Here is a 23052-nt window from a genome sequence, read left to right as displayed (position 1 = left end):
AGTTTGCCTGACCACCAACCGAGTTCATTTGTAATGAGGAGTACTCGAGTAATTCCTCACGCCCATCCCTACTACATATATATTTAATATATGAGAGGCATACAAATAACTGTTAATAAATAATATTTGTGGTTAGTGGTTACTAATTGGTTACGTCTTGCAGGTTAAGAAGATGATGGAAGATGGAAGCTTTGTGGGTTTCTGTCACTTCTTGGCTGACTTGTTTGAGGTCATAAGCAAATTCAGCCTTCTTCTCCAAAGAAATTATGTTATTTTGCCTCAGGTAATGTTGACATGTTAGGAATATAGTTGAACCTTATTAAAACAGAGTAGGCTGCAAATAATTGTAATCAAGTTATATGTAGCTTTTCCCCTTTATGTGTTTCACAAGTGTAGCAGGTAGAACGGTAGTGATGGGTAATGCACCTTGGCCCCTCCCACTGGCAATAATCTAGATAAGGTGGCACATCTTAAAAGAGGTGCGAACTCAGTATTAGTGCAAAGACGGTGGAAGTAAACGCCTCCGTAGCAGCTGTGTAAACAGAACGTGAGTCTTTTTTAAATGTTCGTTTTATCCTTTTATGCAAACTTATTCTTATTAAGCAGCGCCTAACACAGTCTACTGTCTGTTTGTAGCTTCAGCCTGGTGTCTGCACGTAACCCTGGCTTGGTGTATTTTTATATGGTGACCAGTAAATGGTGCACACAACCACGAGTCTACTGACACGTGATCGCATAACAGCGATTTGTGAGTCACACGGGGTAGCAGCAAGTGTGCTTGCTCCCGTTCTGATACAAATGTATGGAGTAGTGTTTTTAGCATTGATCATTTCATGTTCGCTATTTGTGTAGGGACAGAAAGCTCACGTCAGGTGAGAGTGCACTGCTTCGCGTCATCCACGTGAACGCATTGGTACTGGAGTTGTAGGTCTAGTTCATCTAGGCTGGCCCAAACACGTAAGTTATCCTCTTTAGTTAGTCTTTTATTCCACCTAATCATGGCTATAATTCCACCTAATCATGGCTATGCTAACACTAGGATTCTGATGAGAGGAGGTAGCGCCAACTCTAGTGTCAACTGTGATTCTTAATTACAGGAGGATTGCCGTCGTCTGTTCGACCAGTCACTGTTTTTCCCAGGACCGAATTTGTCTACTTGTATCTATTTTGAATGTAACCTACGAGTGCTATAAACATCTGCCACCCGTATCGTGGGCTAATTGGGAGACTAGGGGGAAGGCCGGCTAGTGGTAGCCCTTTAACCCAAATTGTTTTGTGTTTTGTTTGTTATTTTGTTTATTATATCTTTCTTGTGTGGCCCATGGGCATTTTTACATCATCTCTTGTGGGAACAGTATTTGTTTTCAGTGTCTTAGTGTTTGTTTTCAGTGTTTTAGTGTTTTTTTCATTTGCTGTTAACTACATGGGTTTTATTTGCACTTGTTGCTAACCAGCATGTTCATTGATTATTGTACAATACATGTTTATTGATTGCATCAGTCCCATTTCTGTGCCTTCATTGGACACACCTGGATATAGTTTGATAGTCTACTAGTTTATTCATTCTCTAAACTATAGATTCAAGTACCCCTGGGGGTCACACAAGGAAAATGTTTATGGGATTGGGGATTGAGAATCTCATTGCAACTATTGAGGCCGTGTCAGTGAGATACAAGCCGGATGGTAGGCTGGCAGAATTACTGGCAGACCTTCAGACCCAGAGAAGACAAAAAGAGGGTGAGCGTGAGCCCACCCTATATACAAGTATCAGGTGAGCAGCTTTTACTTTTTGTTGTCAATTTTAGCTTTGGAGTTTATTTTAATTGTTTCTTATCTAAATGTTGAACATTGTGTGAACTCAGAGGATCCACATCAAGGTGAAGCTGCTTGGCCAGGAAAGGAAGGACTCTCCATAGCAAGCACACCTAAGCAGCAAAAAGCAGTGAGAGCAACCATAGACAGCACTGTGCTTCATTTGAAGCATAGGTTCAGCAGTCTGCTGCGGAAGTGAAAGCACAGAAATATAGATTAAAAAGAAATCTGTGAAGATAAAATAAGATATCATTATGACACATTCATCTTTCTCTTTCTTTCAGCTGTGTCTTTCTATTCCATGATAGATGAAGAGTCTACATCAGCAACAGCAAAGGCAGTGAAGTCATTCAACTGCTCTGATCACAAGGTAACCCATCATTATCATATCCTTGTTGATTTAGCAATTATTACTTTTTGATTGAATAAAACCTGTGCTAATGATCCATTCTTTGTAGAACATCCACCTACATCTTGTGCACATCATGCTGGTTCTCCCGGTCTCCTCTGCTGTATGTGAAAGGGGATTTTCGGCTCAGAAGAGGATTAAATCTGATGTCAGGGGGTCCCTACATGTAAACACTGTGGAGGACTTGATTCGAATTAGCATGGGGGGACCTAGTGTACAAGAGTTTGATGCCAAGGGAGCTGTACAAACATGGTTCAGTTCGAGTCAAAGGTCTAGTAGGCAAAATTACTTGGGCTGGCCTTCTGAGCCTCCTGGTGGAACACAGGAGGATCTGCTCTAAGTAAAGGTACAAGTTGTTTAGGCCTACTGGTTCTTGTGGAATGTTATTGGCCAGTGCCCCTAATGTTTACATACATTTGTTAGAAAGGTTACTAAGCAATTTTTTATTTTTTTTAATCTATGTTTTATATATATTGTACTCTATATGTCACTATGTTTCATCTTCAAAATAAAATGTGACACTGAATTTGAAACAGCACATTGTAATTTCTGCATCTTTTATCAAAACATTTATTAGTAATAGTTAGGGGTGCAAAGGATCACAAAGCTCACGGTTTGGATCGGGTCACGGTTTTTGAGTCACGGGTCGGATAATTTTCGGGATCAACAACAACAATAAAGATAACAAGACAAATGTGACTTTAAATAAAATCTTCAACTGTGTAAAAACAAAATAAAGTGAAAAATTAGGCAATAATCCTGCTTCCTTTAAGCATGATCAATATTAAAATGTGCAATCTGAGGCATTATTCCTTCTTCTTTTTAACATGGATAGGATAGTAAATAATCCCTAACCCTGGATTTACAATTCAGGATGTCTGCATTGCCAGGGGAGAGTTTAGTGTCTACACTCTCCCAAGGCAAAGCAGACATCCTTATCTTCTTTTTTTTAGTTTGGTAGCGAAATACAGTTTCTGTGGTGTTTTATTTGGCATTTTGTAAATCCATTGATTTCGGTTGGGAGACTCATTGCTCATTGCAAGGGGGGTTGGTTGTAGTCTTTTCGCTCGTTTCTAGCCCTACTGTTGATACGGCGAACCGAGCGAAAAGACTACAACCAAACCTAAACACGTCCGGTTCCGGTTCCGGTTTACGTTTCAATGGGATTTACGGAACGCCAAATAAAACACAACAGAAACTGTATTCCGCTACGATACTTGATGATGTTGTTAATACCGGAATTGTCCTCTAAACATGTGCTGATCACGTCAACGCACAACTTTTTTTTTTTATCAGTCGATCCGCGGATCACTGTGATGGTTGATCCGTACGGATCACAGGAAACCCGTGAACCGTTGCACCACTAGTAATAGTGCATTAATAGTGCTATATAAATAAAGTTGCCTTGCCTTGCCTAATACAGTGACAATTAGTAGAAATGTGAATATTTGGTTAGCATGTTGATTTATGGTGTGTGCCCCTAAAATGTTCAGTTAGGGGCTACAGTGCTCCTAGTGAAAAAAGTTAGTCTGGACCCCTGTTAGGGTTAAGTGTCTTGCTCAGGGACACATCAACACAAGCCGAAATCAAACGGGGCTTTCACGCTATCGCCGGATTCCATAACATAATTGGAGCCATAGATTGCACCCACATAGCCATAAAAGCACCATCAACTAACGAATTTATCTATGTTAACAGAAAGGGATTTCATTCTGTCAACGTACAAATCGTTTGTGATGCAAATCTGTCCTTGTTAAACGTTGTTGCGTGGTGGCCTGGAGGAACACGCGACTCATTCATCATGCAGAACAGCTCTGTTGGTGTGCGTTTCCAAGAAGGCGCTGTGGAAGATGGCTGGCTCATTGGTGGGTATTAGGCTTCAACATGTTTACAATACTATTGCTGGGTTATGTAGCCTACAGTTGTATAAAATTGTATCATCATTAGGTGATCTTGGGGTCATTAGCCATGGCTGGAGCCATGGCCAATGACCCCCTTAACCAACCCAAGGACCCAGCAGGAACAGGCGTATAACCGGGCTCATGCGATCATGAGGAGCACCGTTGAGCGCGCAATAGGTCTGCTGGAAGGGCGATGGCTGTGCCTTTCCGGCACGGGGGGAACACTGCATAATCGGCCTGAAAAGGTGTGCAGGATATAGCTTGCTGTGTGCTACACAATTTAGGCATCAGACAGGGGGTCCCTCTGCAGGAACTCCCCAGACCAGACGGCCCTATGCCTGACGCCGTGCCCCTACCACCTCCTAATGCCGCTGGCCTTCAGACGAGACAGAGGATCATACAGAGATTTTAGGTAAATCTAGCACAGCAACATCATATTTTTTGCAGCATTGGAGGAAAAAAAAGAGACATTGGTCAACGGTTTATGGTTTATTTGCCATTTTATTTGCGCAAGAGGCAATCTGTTTAAGAGACTCATTGATTTGAATTAATAAATTGGTCATGTTGGTCATGCTCCTTCAGGTCATTAATGGATTTCGTCGTTTCCTCTTGGTTTTGCAGCACCGCCTCCGCCAGCACTCATGGCGCACGGAAGGGACAATGGACGTCCCCGGTTCCTCCGACTCCTCCAGCAACAGCACCATGGGAGTTCTCACTTCTGACCCAACTGAATTAACTGCATCAGTCACATTTTCCCATGAAGCAATCTTTCTATTGTTCGTTGTGCCTCCTGCAAGTGTGCTAAAAAGTATTTTTTGATTTGATTCAACCTCGTGTCAACCTGGGTCAACCTTCAACAACAGACACACATTAGGCCCATATCATGGTCTAAACCAATCAGGGATAATGAAGGGCGGGACCCCCCTCTGATTGGCCGTGGTCCAGATATTCCTGTGTAACGCGTGTGCTGCAATTACTGTGTGTTCTCAGCAAACGCGAAATTTCTCGCCCGTTCGCATTGTCGCCGAAGTTTTGTCGCGCCACACATCATAATCTGTCGCTGTGCAAGTTGTCGAATTTGTCACGCCACAACAAGATAACCACCATTGCATGCCTTTACCTTTTGTGGAAGAGGGAGGGACAGTATATTCATAATATTGTAATGACCACAGAAGAGGCAGTGAATGAAGTATTGAATAGACAGAGATTTATTAGATAGGCCTACCTTATAAACCGTTGGAACATACAAGACCGGAAACATAGCAACGCCGGTAAACAAACCCCGAGAAGCCCAATCCCTACGAGAGTTCCCCGAGCTACGGCCATCCGGAGGCGCACAGAACTTTTGGGCGTGATATTATGTATACAAATATTATATTATATACTATATTATATATAGAGCTCCGGGAGTCGCAAACGGTAACATTCACTTTCTCCTCCATGCTGCAGTTCACCCCGGACTGAACTGCACTGAGTTTGACGGTTGAACGCTGATTGGCTGTTACGTTACACATGATGTGACTCAGTGGCCCCGCTGTTGAACGCTGATTGGCTGTCATCACGCGAAATTTGCGTCAAAGTTCAAATATTTAAACTCGAGCGAATTTGTCGCGCCACAAATCCTTGTGAATGCGCTCGCCTGAACTGAAGACCTAACGTAACGTTATAAAAGTCAGTGGACGTTAACATTATGAAAATGTTTTCATATCTGTCATTAGTGACGCTGTAACGTTAACGTTAGCATGAGATTACCAGGTGATGACATTGTATGTGGCTCTGTTTTGGAAGAGGGGGAGGTGGAAGACTGCTTGATAGGTTGATGATAGGTTCGGGAAGCTGGGCTCGTCATAATGCCTCGTGTCAATCAAGGACCTGCTCAAGTTCTAAAGTTTTCATTCGCCCTTCGACGCCAAGTAGAGGTAAGTCATGAACTATAAGTAGTCCCATTTTATGTCAATGCTATTATAAATCCGTCCCCACACATATCAATTATATATTTATCGAAGTGTAAAATATAAATCTAGCCTACCACATATTGCTCGTTTGAAATAAGGTCGTGCTCAGGGCGTCGTGGACCTCGGGCCCGCCACGGCCTCTCTCACCTCACTCTCCAACAAACACCAAAGGGCCCTTGCCCCCTCTTCGAAAAGTTCAATGTCATTTTAGAAAGTCATCTAACTGATCGATAACGCTAACAATTATGTATGTTACTGTAAATGGTTTTTCACGGGGAAAACACTGATGGATTTATCGTCGTAACCTTCTGTCACCATAACCGTAAAGTCGAAAACCATAACCGTAATACCGCATGAATATACAGATCGGTACATTTGTGGAACGTTCTTGCTGCATGTATTCACGCCATCGCACTTAATGAGGGTCATATCTGAAGCAATGCTGCTGCTGGAGGTGTTTTAACGACTGCATTAGCTCACTCTCTTACTAGCTATTGGCTACTGAAGTTTATGTTATTACATGATTCGGTATGCGCTGTACTCACACTCGTGGTTGGTTCAACTTTTCAGTGATGAACCGTGACTTTTACCGAATTAGTGTCTTTATCGACTTCCAATGCAAGTAATGTTGTTGTAAACCTAATGAGACACCGTGATAGGAGCGTACAACTCATGCCGTTTTATTCTCTTTTCCCAAATTTTTCAATATCATCCGACTGCGGACACAAATGGGCGTTCCCGTGTCGTGGGCGTTCTCGTTCACGCAGACTAAAACGCCCCCCCCCGGCGTTCTCGTGTGATGGGCGTTTTCGTCTACGCAGGCTGGAACGCCCCGTTCTTCTTCGTCGATCTAGTAGCATTGGCAGCATAGAACTGACGTTAGCGCCCCCTTCTTTTTCGATCTCGTAATACGGGTACGTTAGCCAGCTGGGCCTACAGAATGTTGGCTTACATTTATGTGTCGGATCTCGGCCCAAACTTTGCATCAAACTTGATGCAACACGATCATTACAGGGAGGCTCCATGATCTCATGTTCATTATCTTCTGGGTTAGTATAGGTAGGGTATTAGGTATAAGTGAGATGTTTGATATAGTTGTTTAAGAATATGCCCAAATTAAATAATTAATAGATTAAAATAACACTTGGGACATTATGCAGTTCAAATCCAGTTACCAGACACTATGAAGGCTCAAACAGTAGGCCATTTGACTCCAAGTGTTCACTTACTTTTCCCACTGAATGTTTTCAATAAAGACAAAATACAGTAATTGCTCTGTAACAATTAACCTTACAACATACATCGTAGGCACAAATGTATGTTATATACATCGTATAGCATTTGTCACAAAAACAAAAAAGAAAGGAGTAATAAAATACCAGCATTTCTGGGCAGATACATTTACTACAGTAGTATGTACATTTACAAATGAAAGGGATTGCAAAAATGACGTCCCAAATAAAACGAAAAAGGAGCAATAAAAGAACATTATGCTAGGCAGACATCTTTTATGACAAACCTGCCATATGCAACGTGCCTCAGTACCAGGGGTGCGCTTGGCCAATTCTTCTTTTTTGAGAAGCCTTTGAGGCATAGCGCAAGGCCACTGACACAGCCTGCATTGTTGTAAATCTTTCTAACCGTTATGTAGATGAGATTGTCTTTATTAAGCTTAATGTCCCCTGCCAAACTGTCATTTATATATATGGAATGATGGAGAGGCTTGATTAGTTCTCGGAATGTGTTTGAAACCCTGTTGAACAGGCCAAGCATCGCCATGTACAGTCTCAGCGTCTCTTGTACAATTTACTGAAGGACTTAGGTTGGTAAGAATGGCCTGTCCTCTGTTGTGCCAGATTGGAGCGTGTGGCTGAGATGGGGAGATGGAGAGGGTGAGCTTGGTGTGCCAGCTAGTCCTGCAGGGCTAGAGAGAGCGAGAGAGCCGAAAAAGAGTGAAGTAGAGCGAGAGAGAGGGAGAGAAACAGGGATTATAATCAACCTTCAATTCAATCACACAAGCCCAGACCAACACAACCCACACCATTAAACAAAAAGGCAATCACTGATCGATCAAAAGCCTGAGAAAGAGCAAGAGAGAATATACGTAAATAGAAAAGTATTGACATAGCATGCAATACCTTTCACTGCTTAGTGATTGGAAGGTGTAACTGAGATGGGGAGATGGAAAGGGTGAGAAGGAGCCAGCTAGTTCTGCAGGGCTAGAGACAGAGAGACAAGTGTATTGGCTACGATCTTCGTGAGCACCAAAAATAAGTAAATAGCAACATGGACACAGTATATAAACCTTTCAAGCATAAAGGTCTCCAACAGCTGTCCAACCACCACCTCCTGATAGAGCATGTCCCCCTGAAAAGTAAAGTTATGCTTTAAATGACTTCATAGCCTAATACAAATCCATGTTACAGTACTGTTTAGCAGTGTAAATTATTGTGAAGATGTAGCCATCTCCTCCCGTAAGTGCAGTACCTGAAGACAAAGAATGTGTATGACCTATGATGCATGTTAATTGTAGCCTCCAGTAAGGATGACTAGATTATTAAAAGCCTTATATTTCATGCTACACATCTGATTGAGATGACTGAAATCATATTGCTTTTGAGGGTAGAATACATTGCGTACTGAAATTAACATACAAATGAGTTAGTTGTTTTGCAAACTAGTCATCAGTCATCATTTCTGAAAATAATGCATCTCACCATCAGCATAAACACCCCACAGCTGTTGCTCTGATACTGGTGAGGTGCGTCCTGTGGTGGTAAAAGGGGAATGTGATTTGTCAATGATTCTTATTAGTATATAATGCCTATAAACTATAAAGTGATATCCACCCTCATTTTGTAGCTACATATGTGGTAGAAATTACTGATTATATTCTATGGTCAACTGTGATTATTATGAGGTCTTTTATACCTAATAGTGGAAAACACACGGTGCCTAGGTGTCTGGGTTTAGAACAGATGGAGCCCCCCTAAAAGGAGCAGGGCTATCTTTGCAGACCATTTGTTGTCTATTTTCTGACCATTCAGGTTAAAGTGGATTTATGACTGAATGGAGGCAGACACCTCAAGGAGAAGCTGTTCTGTTTGTGTGTATAAAAAGACGCCGCAGTTTGTGAACGGCAGTGACTCTTAAGACCCTACTCGGCTGTTATCGTTGTTGTTTTTCTGCACGATAAAGTCTTTTGTCAATTCTTGCTCCGGACCCCTCATTTTATTTTACTCTCTCTCTCTTGAATTAGCCTAAGTGTTTTAAATCTCGATTAATCCACGACATAATTTGGCGTCACGACCAGGAGGAAATAGGGACTCTCCAGCTGCCGGGCCAGAGGACGGGAATCGAACGGATCATACGACCAGAGCTCAAGGGTAAGTTGTCTTGCCATATATAGGATAGAGTCGTTTGATCTGTTCTTGCCCCGTCTGAAACGCTCAGCAGCAGGTAAAGTGTCTCTTTGATCAAACGAACTAAAATTATAGATAAATGAGCGAGTGAGAGATACGGGGGCTCCGCGGGAGAGATTGACGTGCGCGCGCACATGGGCCATACGCGCGTCTGTGGTTCTAAATGACCAAGACGCTTTGTGGCTCCCTATTTTGATACGAGTTGTTGTTATTTGGTGTTTTGGTGTTTTGGTTAAGTAAGCTTACTGTAAGTCCTGTGACTGTCTTGTGGAGGAACGAATTAGTGGAAAGTTCTAACAAGGACAGGGCCAGCAGGCCCGCAGGTCGAAAGAAACAGACCTGTAGGATCTTTTCTGACAGTATCCTATTTGGAGTTGAGTTGTCAGTTGGGAATTAATTCAGTCGTTTTTATTTGAGGAGCTTTCTTGGGATACTGACTAGTGAATTTTAAATGCTCATCTTGGTGCAGTTGACCTGCAGATCCTACACCAGGTGAATTTCTGATTCCGATCTTGCTATTTTGAGAAAACAGGCTTCTCGCACTTTTTGAATAGATAAGTCTCTTGGTTGGGATTCCGCTTCAGGTGATTAGCTAATCCTGATCTTGGTGTTTTGAGAAGTTTCTTGTTTGTTCTTGATCTGTTCGAATGGTTATGTATTCAGCCATTATTTTAAAAGAATGGGCTTGTCGTTTGACGTTCCGTTTGAATGAGTTTTGACCCGCTAATCTTCCAATCACGCTGCAGTGTTGGATCTAAAGAAAGGGCCAGTCTGTAACTCTGATCTTGGTGCTGTGTGGCAATAGGTTCTTGTTTGAAATTCTGGTTGATTGATTATCCATCCGACTGTTCATATTTTAATCAAAAGGCCAGTTTCTACGCTCGGTCAACTTTTTATTTGTAATTAATTACAAACAATTCGGACATTTTTCAATATAAGATAAAGAAATTGTATGAACCGGCTTATTGTCTGTATTTAAGTCGTGTTAGGATTAAGTTACCTCGGAGGTTTTTACGACCCGGTTCATTTTTTGTTGTTGTTGATTCTGTCATAAATAAATTAGGCGGACAGAGAATAGTTAATTTGTTTAAAGTAGTTGATAATCATAAATAAATTAGACGGATAGAGAATAGTTAATTTGTTGAAGTATTGAATAAATGTGTAAATCTTCTTTGACATCACCGCACTGACTAACTGCACGTGCACGAGCAATCACACAGGGGACGAGCAGGAGCCTGCAAAGCAGGGAGGGAGACGAGCGCCGGGGAGGAGTTCACGTTTATAGCTTAGAGATAGTAAAGTATAGAAAATAACTAGCAGAATAAACTCAAATAAATTGTATTAATAAATAGTGTACTTCAGAATAGATAAATAAAGTAATAAAGTAATAATTAAAAATGGTACCAACAGCGGTAGAGATTTTGAGTAGAGACCGTCTATTGCTCAAAGGTGAGATGAAAAAGATCTCTGAGAATTGGGAAGAAAGGACAGAAGCAGCAGGTACTATATGGCCCATGGGAGGGACTTTTGATCCAATAATGTATCGGGACATGGAGGTAGTGATAAGGAACTACATAGATAACAGAAGTGGAAAAACGGCCTCAGCAAAGAGGGACAGGGAAAAGTTAGTACTAGCTTTGTTCTTAGAGGAAGGAGAGAGATGGCGAACATTACAGAGAGACAACAGAGAGAAAGAGATTGAATTTGCATTGTGCTTAATAGATTATTTGTGCGTTTGGTTGTACTCTGTAATTGGTTCCTGAATGTAACCCTTGTCCACTGTTTTATAAAAAACGTAGAACCACCACTGGGATTGGTGATTCTGTGGCTCTTGGAGACTTTGCATCGCGTCGGAACACCATGTGGTATAGATCATTACATCTTGGTACACAGAGCACTGGTGAGACAACGGGTTGGATCGGAGAGGGAAGGTGTTTGGAGAAGGGAGAGGAATGTAATGACAGCAAAAAGGGCGGACACGGACCGACCCGGAGGTAATAAATCAGCGGAGAGGTGGCTGGGGTCGTTTAGCTCAGGAGGTAGAGCAGTTGTCTAGTAACCGAAGGGTTGCTGGTTCGATCCCCATCTCTCCTAGCTGAGTGTTGATGTGTCCCTGAGCAAGTTAAATGGTGATTACAGGATTTAGGAATAATTATTTAGACTCAAACATGAGCAATTAGCGTTAAAAATTGTCTGCACACCACACTCCACAGGAGTCAATGGGTTCAATGGCGCCAGGGTAAAGTGACTCATCAAACGAGGAGCGGACCCAACCCATGGACTCTGTGTGGATAGGTGGATGTTATTTTGGTGCTTGGACCTGACGAGGTCTAGGTGCCAAGATAACAACACAAATAAAATATTTCCTTCGAGATTATGATGAGTAATAGACAATTTATTAAAAGCAATCTTATAATTTAGAAAAACAATCGGCAATACTTAAAAATTAGATCAAATAAGTATGATAGAACGTTATCCAAATTTCTAATTTAGGTTATCCACAATGACAAATGTAATTTAAAATAAATAAGTAAAATAAAATAAGAAAGGGTGTGTGTGAGCCTTTTCTCATGTGTGCGTCAGGGCTGCCGAGGTAGGGGAGAATCCTCTCCTACTCCAAGTGACTGAGTACACAAGGGGATACACAAGCATACTTCAGATAAAACAATATGGTTAATTACTAAATAGAAACAATGTATCAATTCAGTGTTGAATAAACTAGTTAAGATCAACATAGAGGATTTGGGTTTGGTATAGTAGTGAATCAAAATATGGAAAACACTAAATGCAAGCAATAGGTAGAATAAAAGGTTTAATTAGGTCGTCCAATTTGAATAGATAGTGAAGGGCAATCGGGTAGGATTATGAAGAGAATTGTGATTTTGAGTAACGGTTAAAACAAAAGTGAGTCGCCCAATATTGAAGATGCAAGTTTTAATATTGTGATTTTTGTTTTCTTTCACATCTCCCTAGTTAAGGACAATAGGTGGATTGACGCTACATCTGCTGGGAAGGAGACATACATGCTATGTTGTCAAATTGGATTCGGAAGTAGTGGGTTTACCTTCAAATGCCACTAATACTGCTGCAACACTTTAATAATTTTAACTGATAAATTATATTTTGTTTTATAGTCGCCCTGATGTGCATTCATGACGCACACATATGGCTGCATAAGGCAGATGCGGCTGAAGACTCTGTCTCCATCCCTCCACTTTGCGATCTATACCACCATATAGGTGGGGATTGATCGTATCCCAGGTACGGCATCCTGCAATAAGCCAGTATGGAAGGCTGGTTAGCCAACGACGGGTAAGATCCCACCTTGAAGCCCGGGACAACCTAATTCAGGCACAGTCACGATTACTTGGCAGAGTCACTGTGAGCACTGGCTCACCTGATCATGGAGTGACGGACTGCAACCATCATAGGAAAAGCCGGCTGATGAAAGGTGGAGGGGGAACAGGAGTCAGATATGTCAGCTCTGGCAGCAGAGGTCGTCTTGAAACGGGGCATGTCGCGTTTTATTTCATTTTATTTTACCTTTGTGGCATAGAAGGCCACTAATGCATGTATGTTTTTTCGGTTTAGTGCATGACTTCGGAACAGCGTGGTTTCGGGCGGCTGATGGTAAACCCACCCATATTGGGTTTAGGATTTGGACATACTGGTTTCGATTTCCCTTCCCAAAAGATTGGTTTCAGTTTACTGATGCTTAAGGTTAGACTTTCGACGTTGGGTGCACCAACGGCGTTATTAGATTTGTTTATCATTTAAAGCGCATGGTTTTGACCATTGCGCAAGGGGGGAGGTATTAGGAAAATTTTTGAAAACAAGGTTTTTCTTCACCATACTTGCAAATAATGATTAACATCCAGCTAAATAAGTGTGAAATATTTGAAAAAACAGTGTTCAACAGATGGGTAGAAGCAGTCCCATCAGAAGACCAAAGTGCGGCTACGGTAATCAAGGTTCTGACTAGAGAAGTCATGCCAAGGTTTGGAATTCCGTCACAAATTAGCTCAGGCAATAGAGCTGCGTTTATTCAGAAAACACTCAAACAAGTGATTTAACATCTGCATGTCAAACAAAGATTAGGCTGTGTCTACATTCCTCAAACCACAAGGTATGGTGCAGAGAGGAATCGGACACTTAAGACAAAGATTAACAAAATTAAATTAGAGTACTAAATTAAAAGACTAATGCACTACGACTGACACTAATGAGTTATCGCATGAAAACTAACAGAACGACGCATCTAACCCCTGCATGAAATGTTTACGGGTCGACCCATGCCTTCACCTGTCATTCGAGGGCCTCATAAAGGACCTCCATTAGAACAATTGGAAACTGAATTAAGACGCTATTTGGGACAACTAACTGGCATACACAGGCTTATTTTTCAACAAGAGAAAGACAGAGTTCCAGAGTTGGAGAAGGAGCCACCAAGGGGGGTGGAGCCAGGTGACCAAGTGTATCTCAGGATGTTCAGGAGAAAGTGGAACTAGCCCAGGAGAGAAGGACCATACAAAGTCACCAGCGCAACACCAACAGCCATCCAAGTGGAAGGAAGTGCCACGTGGTATCATCTCAACCACTGCACAAAAGCTGCTCAACCCAAAGCCAGAGACGATCGTGAGGAGGAGGAGCCAGACGCAGACACACGTGGGGCTGACCAGCTGCCCCAGGACCAGATCCAGTCGAGCCAAGAGATACAGCAGCATGATGATGCTGAAAACGGGGAGCCTGTTTCTGATCCTTTACGGGTTGTGCCAGATTTCGCTGGCACAAGCACAGACCCCGAGGAAGGATGAAACCACGGGGACAACACAAACCTGGAAGGGCCAGGAATTAGGGGGTAGTAGGCCTACTGAAGAAAGCCAGAGAGGAACACAGGATAATCCGGCCCAAAATCATTCAGGACTAATTGACAACAAAGGGAAAACTGTCTTATATACTCAGATACCACCGCGAGACCAAGTTAATGAATTTGTGTTTACTGTTATGTCGGATAACCAACCGTTATGTGCATTAACCTTCCGCCAGAATCATGAACATGTGCATAGGAAAGATCAGTGTGAATTACATATCCAATTTAATTCAATGAAATGGTGTCTGGCATAGAGGAGTCGGGTGACTGGGAGAGGATGCTCTATGGGGAAACCGGAATGTGAGAATCAGACCCCTCATGTGAACCACAACCATTTCAGACAGTGTGAACAAATGGACATTGGACTAATGGGTTTCAGGGCTGGTGGCTGCAAACAGAAGCAACAACCACGATGCCCAAACCCCCCACGTTATATAGTATACCGGTATATGACGATAATCAGAGCTATTCAAATCCATGCAAGCTTGTTGACAATCTTAGTTTTTAATTTTTATTATGTTTCACATTATTGAATGTATGTTATGTCAATTTTTTATGTATAATATGGTGTCACATATTTTTGAAATGCCAATTTTCAATGCATGCTGAATGATTATTGATTATTATGCTGTTTATGATTATTATGTAGGTATTCTAGATACACATTTGATATAGTTGCATGATGAATATAGAATATTGTGTTATTATGATTAGAAAGGTTTTATGATTACATATGAAACAACTTGTAGGGATTAGAGTGTTAATAATACACTGCATTTGGTAAATCTTTTTGGCCTAAAAAAAGGTTGAAATCCCTGTCAAAGCTCTGAGGTTTTTACCGATGACCAGATGTGGTGTCAATTTGGCAAGGGCTTAGTAGCATATAGGCTTAGCAATAATTCAAGTCATTTGTTGGAACCTTATTGGCCCCAACAAGGGGGGATGTGTGGCAGAAATTACTGATTATATTCTATGGTCAACTGTGATTATTATGAGGTCTTTTATACCTAATAGTGGAAAACACACGGTGCCTAGGTGTCTGGGTTTAGAACAGATGGAGCCCCCCTAAAAGGAGCAGGGCTATCTTTGCAGACCATTTGTTGTCTATTTTCTGACCATTCAGGTTAAAGTGGATTTATGACTGAATGGAGGCAGACACCTCAAGGAGAAGCTGTTCTGTTTGTGTGTATAAAAAGACGCCGCAGTTTGTGAACGGCAGTGACTCTTAAGACCCTACTCGGCTGTTATCGTTGTTGTTTTTCTGCACGATAAAGTCTTTTGTCAATTCTTGCTCCGGACCCCTCGTTTTATTTTACTCTCTCTCTCTTGAATTAGCCTAAGTGTTTTAAATCTCGATTAATCCACGACACATACAAAAAGTGCACAATGCACTTTGAACAAGCATTTAGCAGCAACCAGGGCCCATCAGCGTCACATAGGAACACTTCATTAAATCATAATAAACAATCTAGAGGCCTGCCTGTCTACCAGTGAATGCTACTCTACTAGATGCAATGAATCGTGCGCCAGCCACACGTTTTACCTCGTCAGCCAAGTAAAGTCCCTTCCATGGTCCATTGGACAAAGCATGTGCCAGGGTACTGAAAAGGTTTGGAAGACGTGTAAGTTGCAATTCATATGCATCATCATCAACACGCATTCAGTCCACACTAAGCTTCGATTTCACCCAAGGGTGAATTAAAAGTACATGTTTTCCTAAACGTTGGTCATCAACGAGGTAATAAAGTAGTGACTAAGGGCACATCTGTCATCTGTTTTTCAGAGTGCTAACGATTTTTATTCATTCGTTGCGCCGTGACCGAACTGACAGAATTCTCTGATCTGCCATGCATGTAAACATACTAGTTAGTTTAAACGTACTAGTACGTTTACATGCACAGTTTAATCCGATGCGTGTGTCACCACAACGAAGCAGAGTGGCCGCGATTTCATGCCTCTTACCGTGCCAGCTGACACCTTAACATCCAACTTAACAATGTACTTTGGTAATGTTAACCTCACAGTAAAATAATCGGCAAAGCCTTCGCTGCAAACTTTACCCTCTACCTACAAACCGTCTTAAACGTTGCTGATTTCTGGCTATTATATGCTACATTTATGGACGAGATAGCATAGCATTCGCTGCTACCGAACCATGCTTGTCACGAGTATTTACATCGGATTCGAATTCGGATACAACGATACCACAGCTTATCAGTGATTTAAATGAGAATACTAAACAGCCAATGTTGTCAAATAAACAATATCATACTTACTGACATAATCTCTCATCATAACCCTTTCGTTTTTCTGGAAAGTTACTACGAGGTAAAACCGCCAAAAAAGGAAGGGTAGCATACCCAGCATGCCTTGCGAAACTCACTCACCTCTTCTTGATTGATCGATGAAACGCTACAGGAACGCCTGATGGGCGTTTTTGTGTCGTGACGGAAACGCCCGATGGGCGTTTTTGTGTCATGACGGGAACGCCCAAGCCTGCAAGCTGGACCCTTCTCAAATTTTTCACATCACTCACACACTTAATTTCTTGTACCAGAATTCAAAATTGCATGAGTATGCTTCAGACCCAAGCAGTGGTCCAATATATGTATGTGGTAAAGATTCCATTAATTAAATAATAAATTGAATATGTTTCATTACAGAGACTCAGAGAGATTATCGAACAGCGACGATGGACAGGAAGACATTGTTTTCTTTGTGGGCTCAACTGACCCCTGCTTCCATCATGATGGCGGACAGGGTTTCCTTCACCGAGGTGACCAGGCTCGTCCCCGCCCCCACTACTGATGCCAAGCCCCCGGGCCTTAACCCCCGCTACCCTCGTGGGGCTAGGCTGCCCTGGTTGGCTGCCCCAGCTGGTGGCAGCAACGAGAGGACCGTCCTCAACCCCCTACTGAGGCCAAGCCCCCGGGCCTTAACCCCCGCTACCCTCGTGGGGCTAGAGAGTTCATTTCAAAGAGTGAACTCTCCCATACACTTTGGCCATATTGCCGAGACGGTTTTGCTTGTTGGATAAAGTGCCTCGACAACAAGTAGGACAGTGATTCCCCCCAATGTAAAAAACTCCTAAAATGTAGGCTAATTACAACCGAGAACAAAAAACCCTGCGTGCTGTAGTAGGCTAGTTAAAATATGTTTCACTGATCTGCATCTGCAAATCATGATCTGCACTCATTCGTCACACTCAAAAGAAATAGACATTGGCGCACATGGCTAATTTGCATACGTGCACAGGACTGGTTGGCTCCGCAAGGCAAATAATGGAACATATCTATCTATCTAGGCCTATCTGTCTATCTATCTATCAACGCGTGTCTAGTTTTAATGTGATGTATTGTGTGTATGTCCAGTCAGACTTGTTCTCTGTGGTCTTGTAGGCTACTGTCCTGTGTGGGCCGAACCACCTAAATGGATTCCCGACGATTTGTGTCGTTTGGTATTAATAAAGACTTGACTAGGCTATCTATCTATCTAGACTATTGAATTAACAATTATTCACCTCAGGCTCCGTGAATAGTGGAGAATAGAGGGATAAAAGAAAATAGATATATCCCTTGTCATTTATCCCTCGTCTTGTCGATTAGTTTGTTTATGTGACGATTTCAAAAACTTTTTGGGTTTTGTTTAAAGCATGCTACACGCGATTGGTTGGTTAGATTGGTGGCATGGAGAGCAAATGAAAATGATTCCCGCTTAAATACGAACGTTCTAGATGTATAAATACTCCCGCTTATCATCACTTGGTATCCAAACCACTATGGCGTTTCGATCTCTGAGGGTTGGGTCGTACAACACCGGGTGCCCAATTACAGCCGCGATTAATACTTCAGCCGACATTTTGTTCAGTGAGTGAATAAAGGTAGGTAGGAACAAAGGAACATCATAGTCATTTGCATAAAGTTAAAAAGTTGTAAACTTTTTTTGGACGCTCTGGTCACTCAACTTTGGCCGCTGGTAGCGTTGGTCGCTTTGGTCGCTCTTGCCCATAGAAAGTCAATGACTTCTGGCGATTTGGTAGCTCAATTCGCTTCTGGTGTGGACGTACAGTTAGAAAAATTGCAAATACGTGGTCATTGTGTACTTGTACTATGTTTTATTAAAGTGTACTTAATTTCCCCTCATTAGAAGTGGCTGACCCTGACCACCCTCGTGGGGCTAGGCTGCCCCGGTTGGCTGCCCCAGCCGCTGGCGCCAACGACAGGATCGTCCTCCGCCCTACTGAGGCCAAGCCCCCACATAGACCCCCAGGTGAACAAGTAGTACACTTTATTGTAGTACAAATATAATTGAAGCATACAAAAGTTATTCCAAGTATATTTGTTGCTTTAAAGTATGCTTAACGTGTACTTTTAAACAGTGTCCTTCACAGTGGATCTGCGGGACGCCCCGCTGAGCTCCGCCCCCTCGTCCCGGAACGCCGCTGCCTCCGCCCGCCGCCGGGCGCTCGGAGGCGCCGAGGCGGACCTCTCTGGGACGGAGCGCTCCCAGTTCGCCAACGGCCAGAGGTCCCAGCCCCCAGGCAGCCCGCCGGCCTCTGACGTTCCTGAAGGCGTGGCGGGCAGAGGTAAGTACGCGTTCAGCCCGTTTCCCCCTGTGCAGGAGCGTCTGAGGAACGGCAGGATCCCCCGGGAGATGCTCCGGGGCCCGCCCCCCTACCAGGCAGGGGAAGAGGCCGGGCCCTCTGGGAAGCGGCAGAAGAACGGGGGCCGCTGTTTCCCCGACCAGAGGCTGACCGCTGAGCTCGAGCTGGAGGAGAAGCTGTTGGATAGCAGAGGTAAGAATGGCATCTCTTACACAAATAAATCAATTCAAAGTAACTCTTCTTCTTTATAGGATTGAGCCTGCATACCATAAAACTTTAATTATTAGCCCAGGCTTTTATTTGTTTCAATCCCTGAACTCAAGCGGCTTGTGTTTGGGACAGGCGTCCATATGGAACAAGCCTTTAATTCCTTTGGATTTTCCTTTTGGTGAACTGATGCCATCTATTGGCGAAAGTTGGTAATGCTCTAAAATACGTCTGTGATGTTGTCACGCGACCCTGGCAAGGCGCCGGCGTCTAATTGAGACCGGCGTTTATTTTTCAAACGTGTGTGTGTGCAGATGAGCCGGCCCAGGGCTCCCTCAGCGGCCCCCAGCGAGACCCACCCGGGCCCCACCCCTTCCCCAAACCTGAGCTGGCCATGACACAGAGCCTCACTCTCATCAGCTCAGAGAATTGGTGAGACACACACACACACACACCACACACACTCAGAATTCTCCCCCCCATACACACAGAATTAGTCGAAGCAATCCGAACTTGCATTTCATCTGACTGACCTGCTGTGGTTCTGAACGCAGGCAGGAGAAGATGGAAGGGCTCACGGTCCTGCGCAGTCTGGCTATACCTTGCTGTGTGTAAATCCATCCCCATCAATTCTACACCATAGAACGAGTGGTTGATTCGACATGAACAATGTTAGCAAAACACAGCCTTGAATGAAGCGAGGAGTGTGAAACGTACTATAATGTAACGCCTTCATTCATATAGTGCTTTCCAAGACACTCAATGAACTTTTCCAGAGTGAGAGTGGTGTCTACCACGCGTGTGTCTGGTTCTCAGGTGAAGAACCTGCGTTTGGGCGTGTCCCGCGTAGCCGTGTGCACACTGGGCGTCCTGTACTGCCACCTGCAGCGGGCCATTGACAAGGAGGTGGAGACCATGGCCAGGGCGCTGCTGCACAAGGCGGTCGAGAGCAACGCCTTCATCCGGGAGGAAGTGGACGCAGCGCTGGGCCACATGGTGCGGCACTGCACGCCGGCACGCTGCATCAACGCCTTCCTGGACGGGGGTTTGAGGTCAGGGGGCTGCATGCACACGCACACGCACAACGCAGACACAAACACACTGTATTGCGCCTTGTTATGTTTTCTAGTATATCTACCACAGTAACGGTAATGCAAGATCCAATCTGTGATTTATATAAAGTACAAAGAATCAGCGGCAGATGCAAACGCACAACAGAAAAAAATAGACATTTAAACAGGACTTGAGTGTCAAAGGAAACGTTTCTAACATCCTTAATCTGCTTTGGACTGGTAGGTAGGATACTCCAGAGGTCTAGCCGATGTTTCCTTATCTCCATCCGTTGTGTACTTCTGTGGTTTGTGTCTCTTTGTGTGCGTCCTTCATGTTGAGCCTGTGTGCGTCTGCAGCCACCTGAGCGCGGCGGTGAGGAAGTGCGCCGCCCAGCACCTGGCCGACCTGCTGGAGAGGGTGGGCGTGGCCCGCCTGCTGTCCGGAGGGAAGGACGTGACGGACAGAATCCTCCCGGCCGTGGTCAAGCTGGCCCTGGACTCCTCCCCGGAACCCAGGCACGTAGAGCCCCCGGTGGCTTCCTGTGTTGGCTGAAGGCTTTGGCGTGTGTCCAACGGCTCGGTGACGTGCCGGTCTCACTCCTCCCCCTTCAGGTCCTTTGGCCGCCGGATGTTGCTGTTCCTGTCCTCCCACCGGGACTTTGATAGCCTGCTGGAGAAGAACATCCCCACCAAGGACCTTTCCGCCGCCCGCAAGGCGGTCAGCGGACTCAAGGCAAAGGTACGGAAGGCCCCGCCCTCTCGCCCCACCCTACCGCTTGGTGACGGGTCTTGTGAACGTTGTTGTTGTTGTGTTTGTTGTGTCAGGGTCAGGGTCAGGGTCAGGGTCAGGGTCAGGGTCTTGGTGAGACGCCCCAGACCCCAGCCTCGCTTCCCGGCAGTGGCACCGCCAGGGCCTCGACGCTCCAAAGGAAGCTCCCCAAACAGACCATAGCCCCCAGCCCCACCACCACCACTGCCACCCCCACCAACACCGCCACCACCACCCCCAGGTGAGACTCCTCCCAGACACATGACAGCCACCTTGGAAATATGTTGGTGAAAGTAAAAGCCTTACTTATGCTATGAGGTCAGCTCCTCTCTCGGGGTCGTGTTCCAGAACAGACATGATGGCTTTTGTTTGCAATGTCTCTCCTATATTAATTATGCATTTGTTCGTTGTAGCTCTATGCTGCGTCACTACACTGTCCACATGTTTCACAAATAGCGTTGGAGAGACGTTGTCAATGTCTTTATGTTGCTTACATTCTCCAAAACAGTGGGCGCTAAAGATCAGCGCACGGCAGGCCATTGCAGCCAATGAGCTCGAGTTGAAAAAGTATAATGCTTACAGCACCTGGTATTCCCAGGCGGTCACCCATTCAAGTACTAACCAGGCCCGACCCGGCTTAGCTTCCGAGATCAGACGAGATCGGGCGTGCCTGAGGTGGTATGGACGTAAGCAATTATAGACTTGACCATAAAAGCTTTTATACAGGAGGAGGACGTAAGGAGTGAGAGCGCTGCCGTGGCCAGAGACGGGACTTGTACAGAAACAATGATTAGATCCATAATGAATGAATGAATACGTTATTCCAGACTCAGAGTTTGTGATGGAAAATCTACATGTTATGTTCAGGGTCTTATAAAATGTAATTCTTAGTGTTTCATGTGATGTAATCTGGTTTCATATCCCGTTCTTGGAATCTTGCTATTCTGCAAGGTCTTCTAAATATGTAATTCTTAGTGTTTCATGTGATGTAATCTGGTTTCACATCCCGTTCTTGGAATCTTGCTATTCTGCAAGGTCTTCTAAATATGTAATTCTTAGTGTTTCATGTGATGTAATCTGGTTTCACATTCCGTTTCCGTATTGTATCTAGTTTGGTTTGGGCCTGTTTTACTTGACCCCCTGGGGAGCGTAGAGAAGCAAAGGGTGATACGGAACAGCCTCAACCACCTGTTTTAACCTCTGAAGAAACTTCAATCAATAGATTAACATCTGGTTAACAAAGGTTTTTGGTTTATTGGGGCCAACTGCCCTCAAGGATCCGATCTAAGTGTATAAAAGCTCCTGACTTTAGCTACTCAGTGGACTTCTCCCCAGCGTACCTTGAGTATGAAGTAACACGCAAAGAGAAGCTCCCATCTGAGGCCTCAGATTATTGTAATGTTTGCCTGTTGTGTTGTTTGTTGATGCATGTTGTGATGTATCTTTGTTCGTACTTTTATTACAAATATATATGATCATTAATTGTCAACAGTATTGTGTGCTTTTTTGCATCTAAATATCTCATCTGTCTTAGACGCAAACTCTGATAGAGAAATTGCCATTACAAGTTACATATTTGAACGCAATGCATTACACTGCTTGGGCGTCATCGTTTGCGTGATCTTTTGAAGAAACGTAGCGTTGCAAAACCTGGGATGGACTAAGGTGGACCGCCGTCATTGCAGCTCTCTGCTACGTCACTACACTGTCCACATGTTTCACAAATAGAGTTTGAGGAGACGTCGTCAGAGTCTGTATGTTGCTTAAATTCTCCAAAACAGTGGGCGCTAAAGATCAGCGCACGGTCGGCCATTGCATCCAATGAGCTCGAGTTGAAAAAGTATAATGCTTACAGCACCTGGTATTCCCAGGCGGTCACCCATCCAAGTACTACCCAGGCCCGACCCTGCTTAGCTTCCGAGATCAGACGAGATTGTGCGTGCCTAAGGTGGTATGGCCGTAAGCAATTATAGGCTTGACCATATTAGCTTTTATACAGGAGGAGGACGTAAGGAGTGAGAGCGCTGCCGTGGCCAGAGACGGGACTTGTAC

The 23052-nt window shown here is 44.0% G+C and overlaps 1 long non-coding RNA gene and 2 other non-coding genes across 3 annotated transcripts; 1 reads left to right on the top strand and 2 right to left on the bottom strand.

Moving 5' to 3' along the window:
• Positions 1-442: 442 nt before the first annotated feature.
• LOC130385731 (uncharacterized) lies at positions 443-3480 on the top strand. The gene is made up of 3 exons (XR_008896058.1): positions 443-547; positions 853-957; positions 1098-3480. It is a non-coding gene; the product is annotated as an uncharacterized LOC130385731 (long non-coding RNA).
• An 18093-nt stretch (positions 3481-21573) lies between these two features.
• Positions 21574-21692, bottom strand: LOC130386775 (5S ribosomal RNA). Its single transcript, XR_008896223.1, has one exon. It is a non-coding gene; the product is annotated as a 5S ribosomal RNA (ribosomal RNA).
• A 1154-nt stretch (positions 21693-22846) lies between these two features.
• LOC130386767 (5S ribosomal RNA) lies at positions 22847-22965 on the bottom strand. The gene has a single exon (XR_008896215.1). It is a non-coding gene; the product is annotated as a 5S ribosomal RNA (ribosomal RNA).
• Positions 22966-23052: the final 87 nt, after the last annotated feature.

This window comes from Gadus chalcogrammus, chromosome 7, assembly GCF_026213295.1.
Source record: "Gadus chalcogrammus isolate NIFS_2021 chromosome 7, NIFS_Gcha_1.0, whole genome shotgun sequence".
NCBI lineage: Eukaryota > Metazoa > Chordata > Actinopteri > Gadiformes > Gadidae > Gadus > Gadus chalcogrammus.
This window is presented reverse-complemented; position numbering and strand designations above follow the sequence as displayed.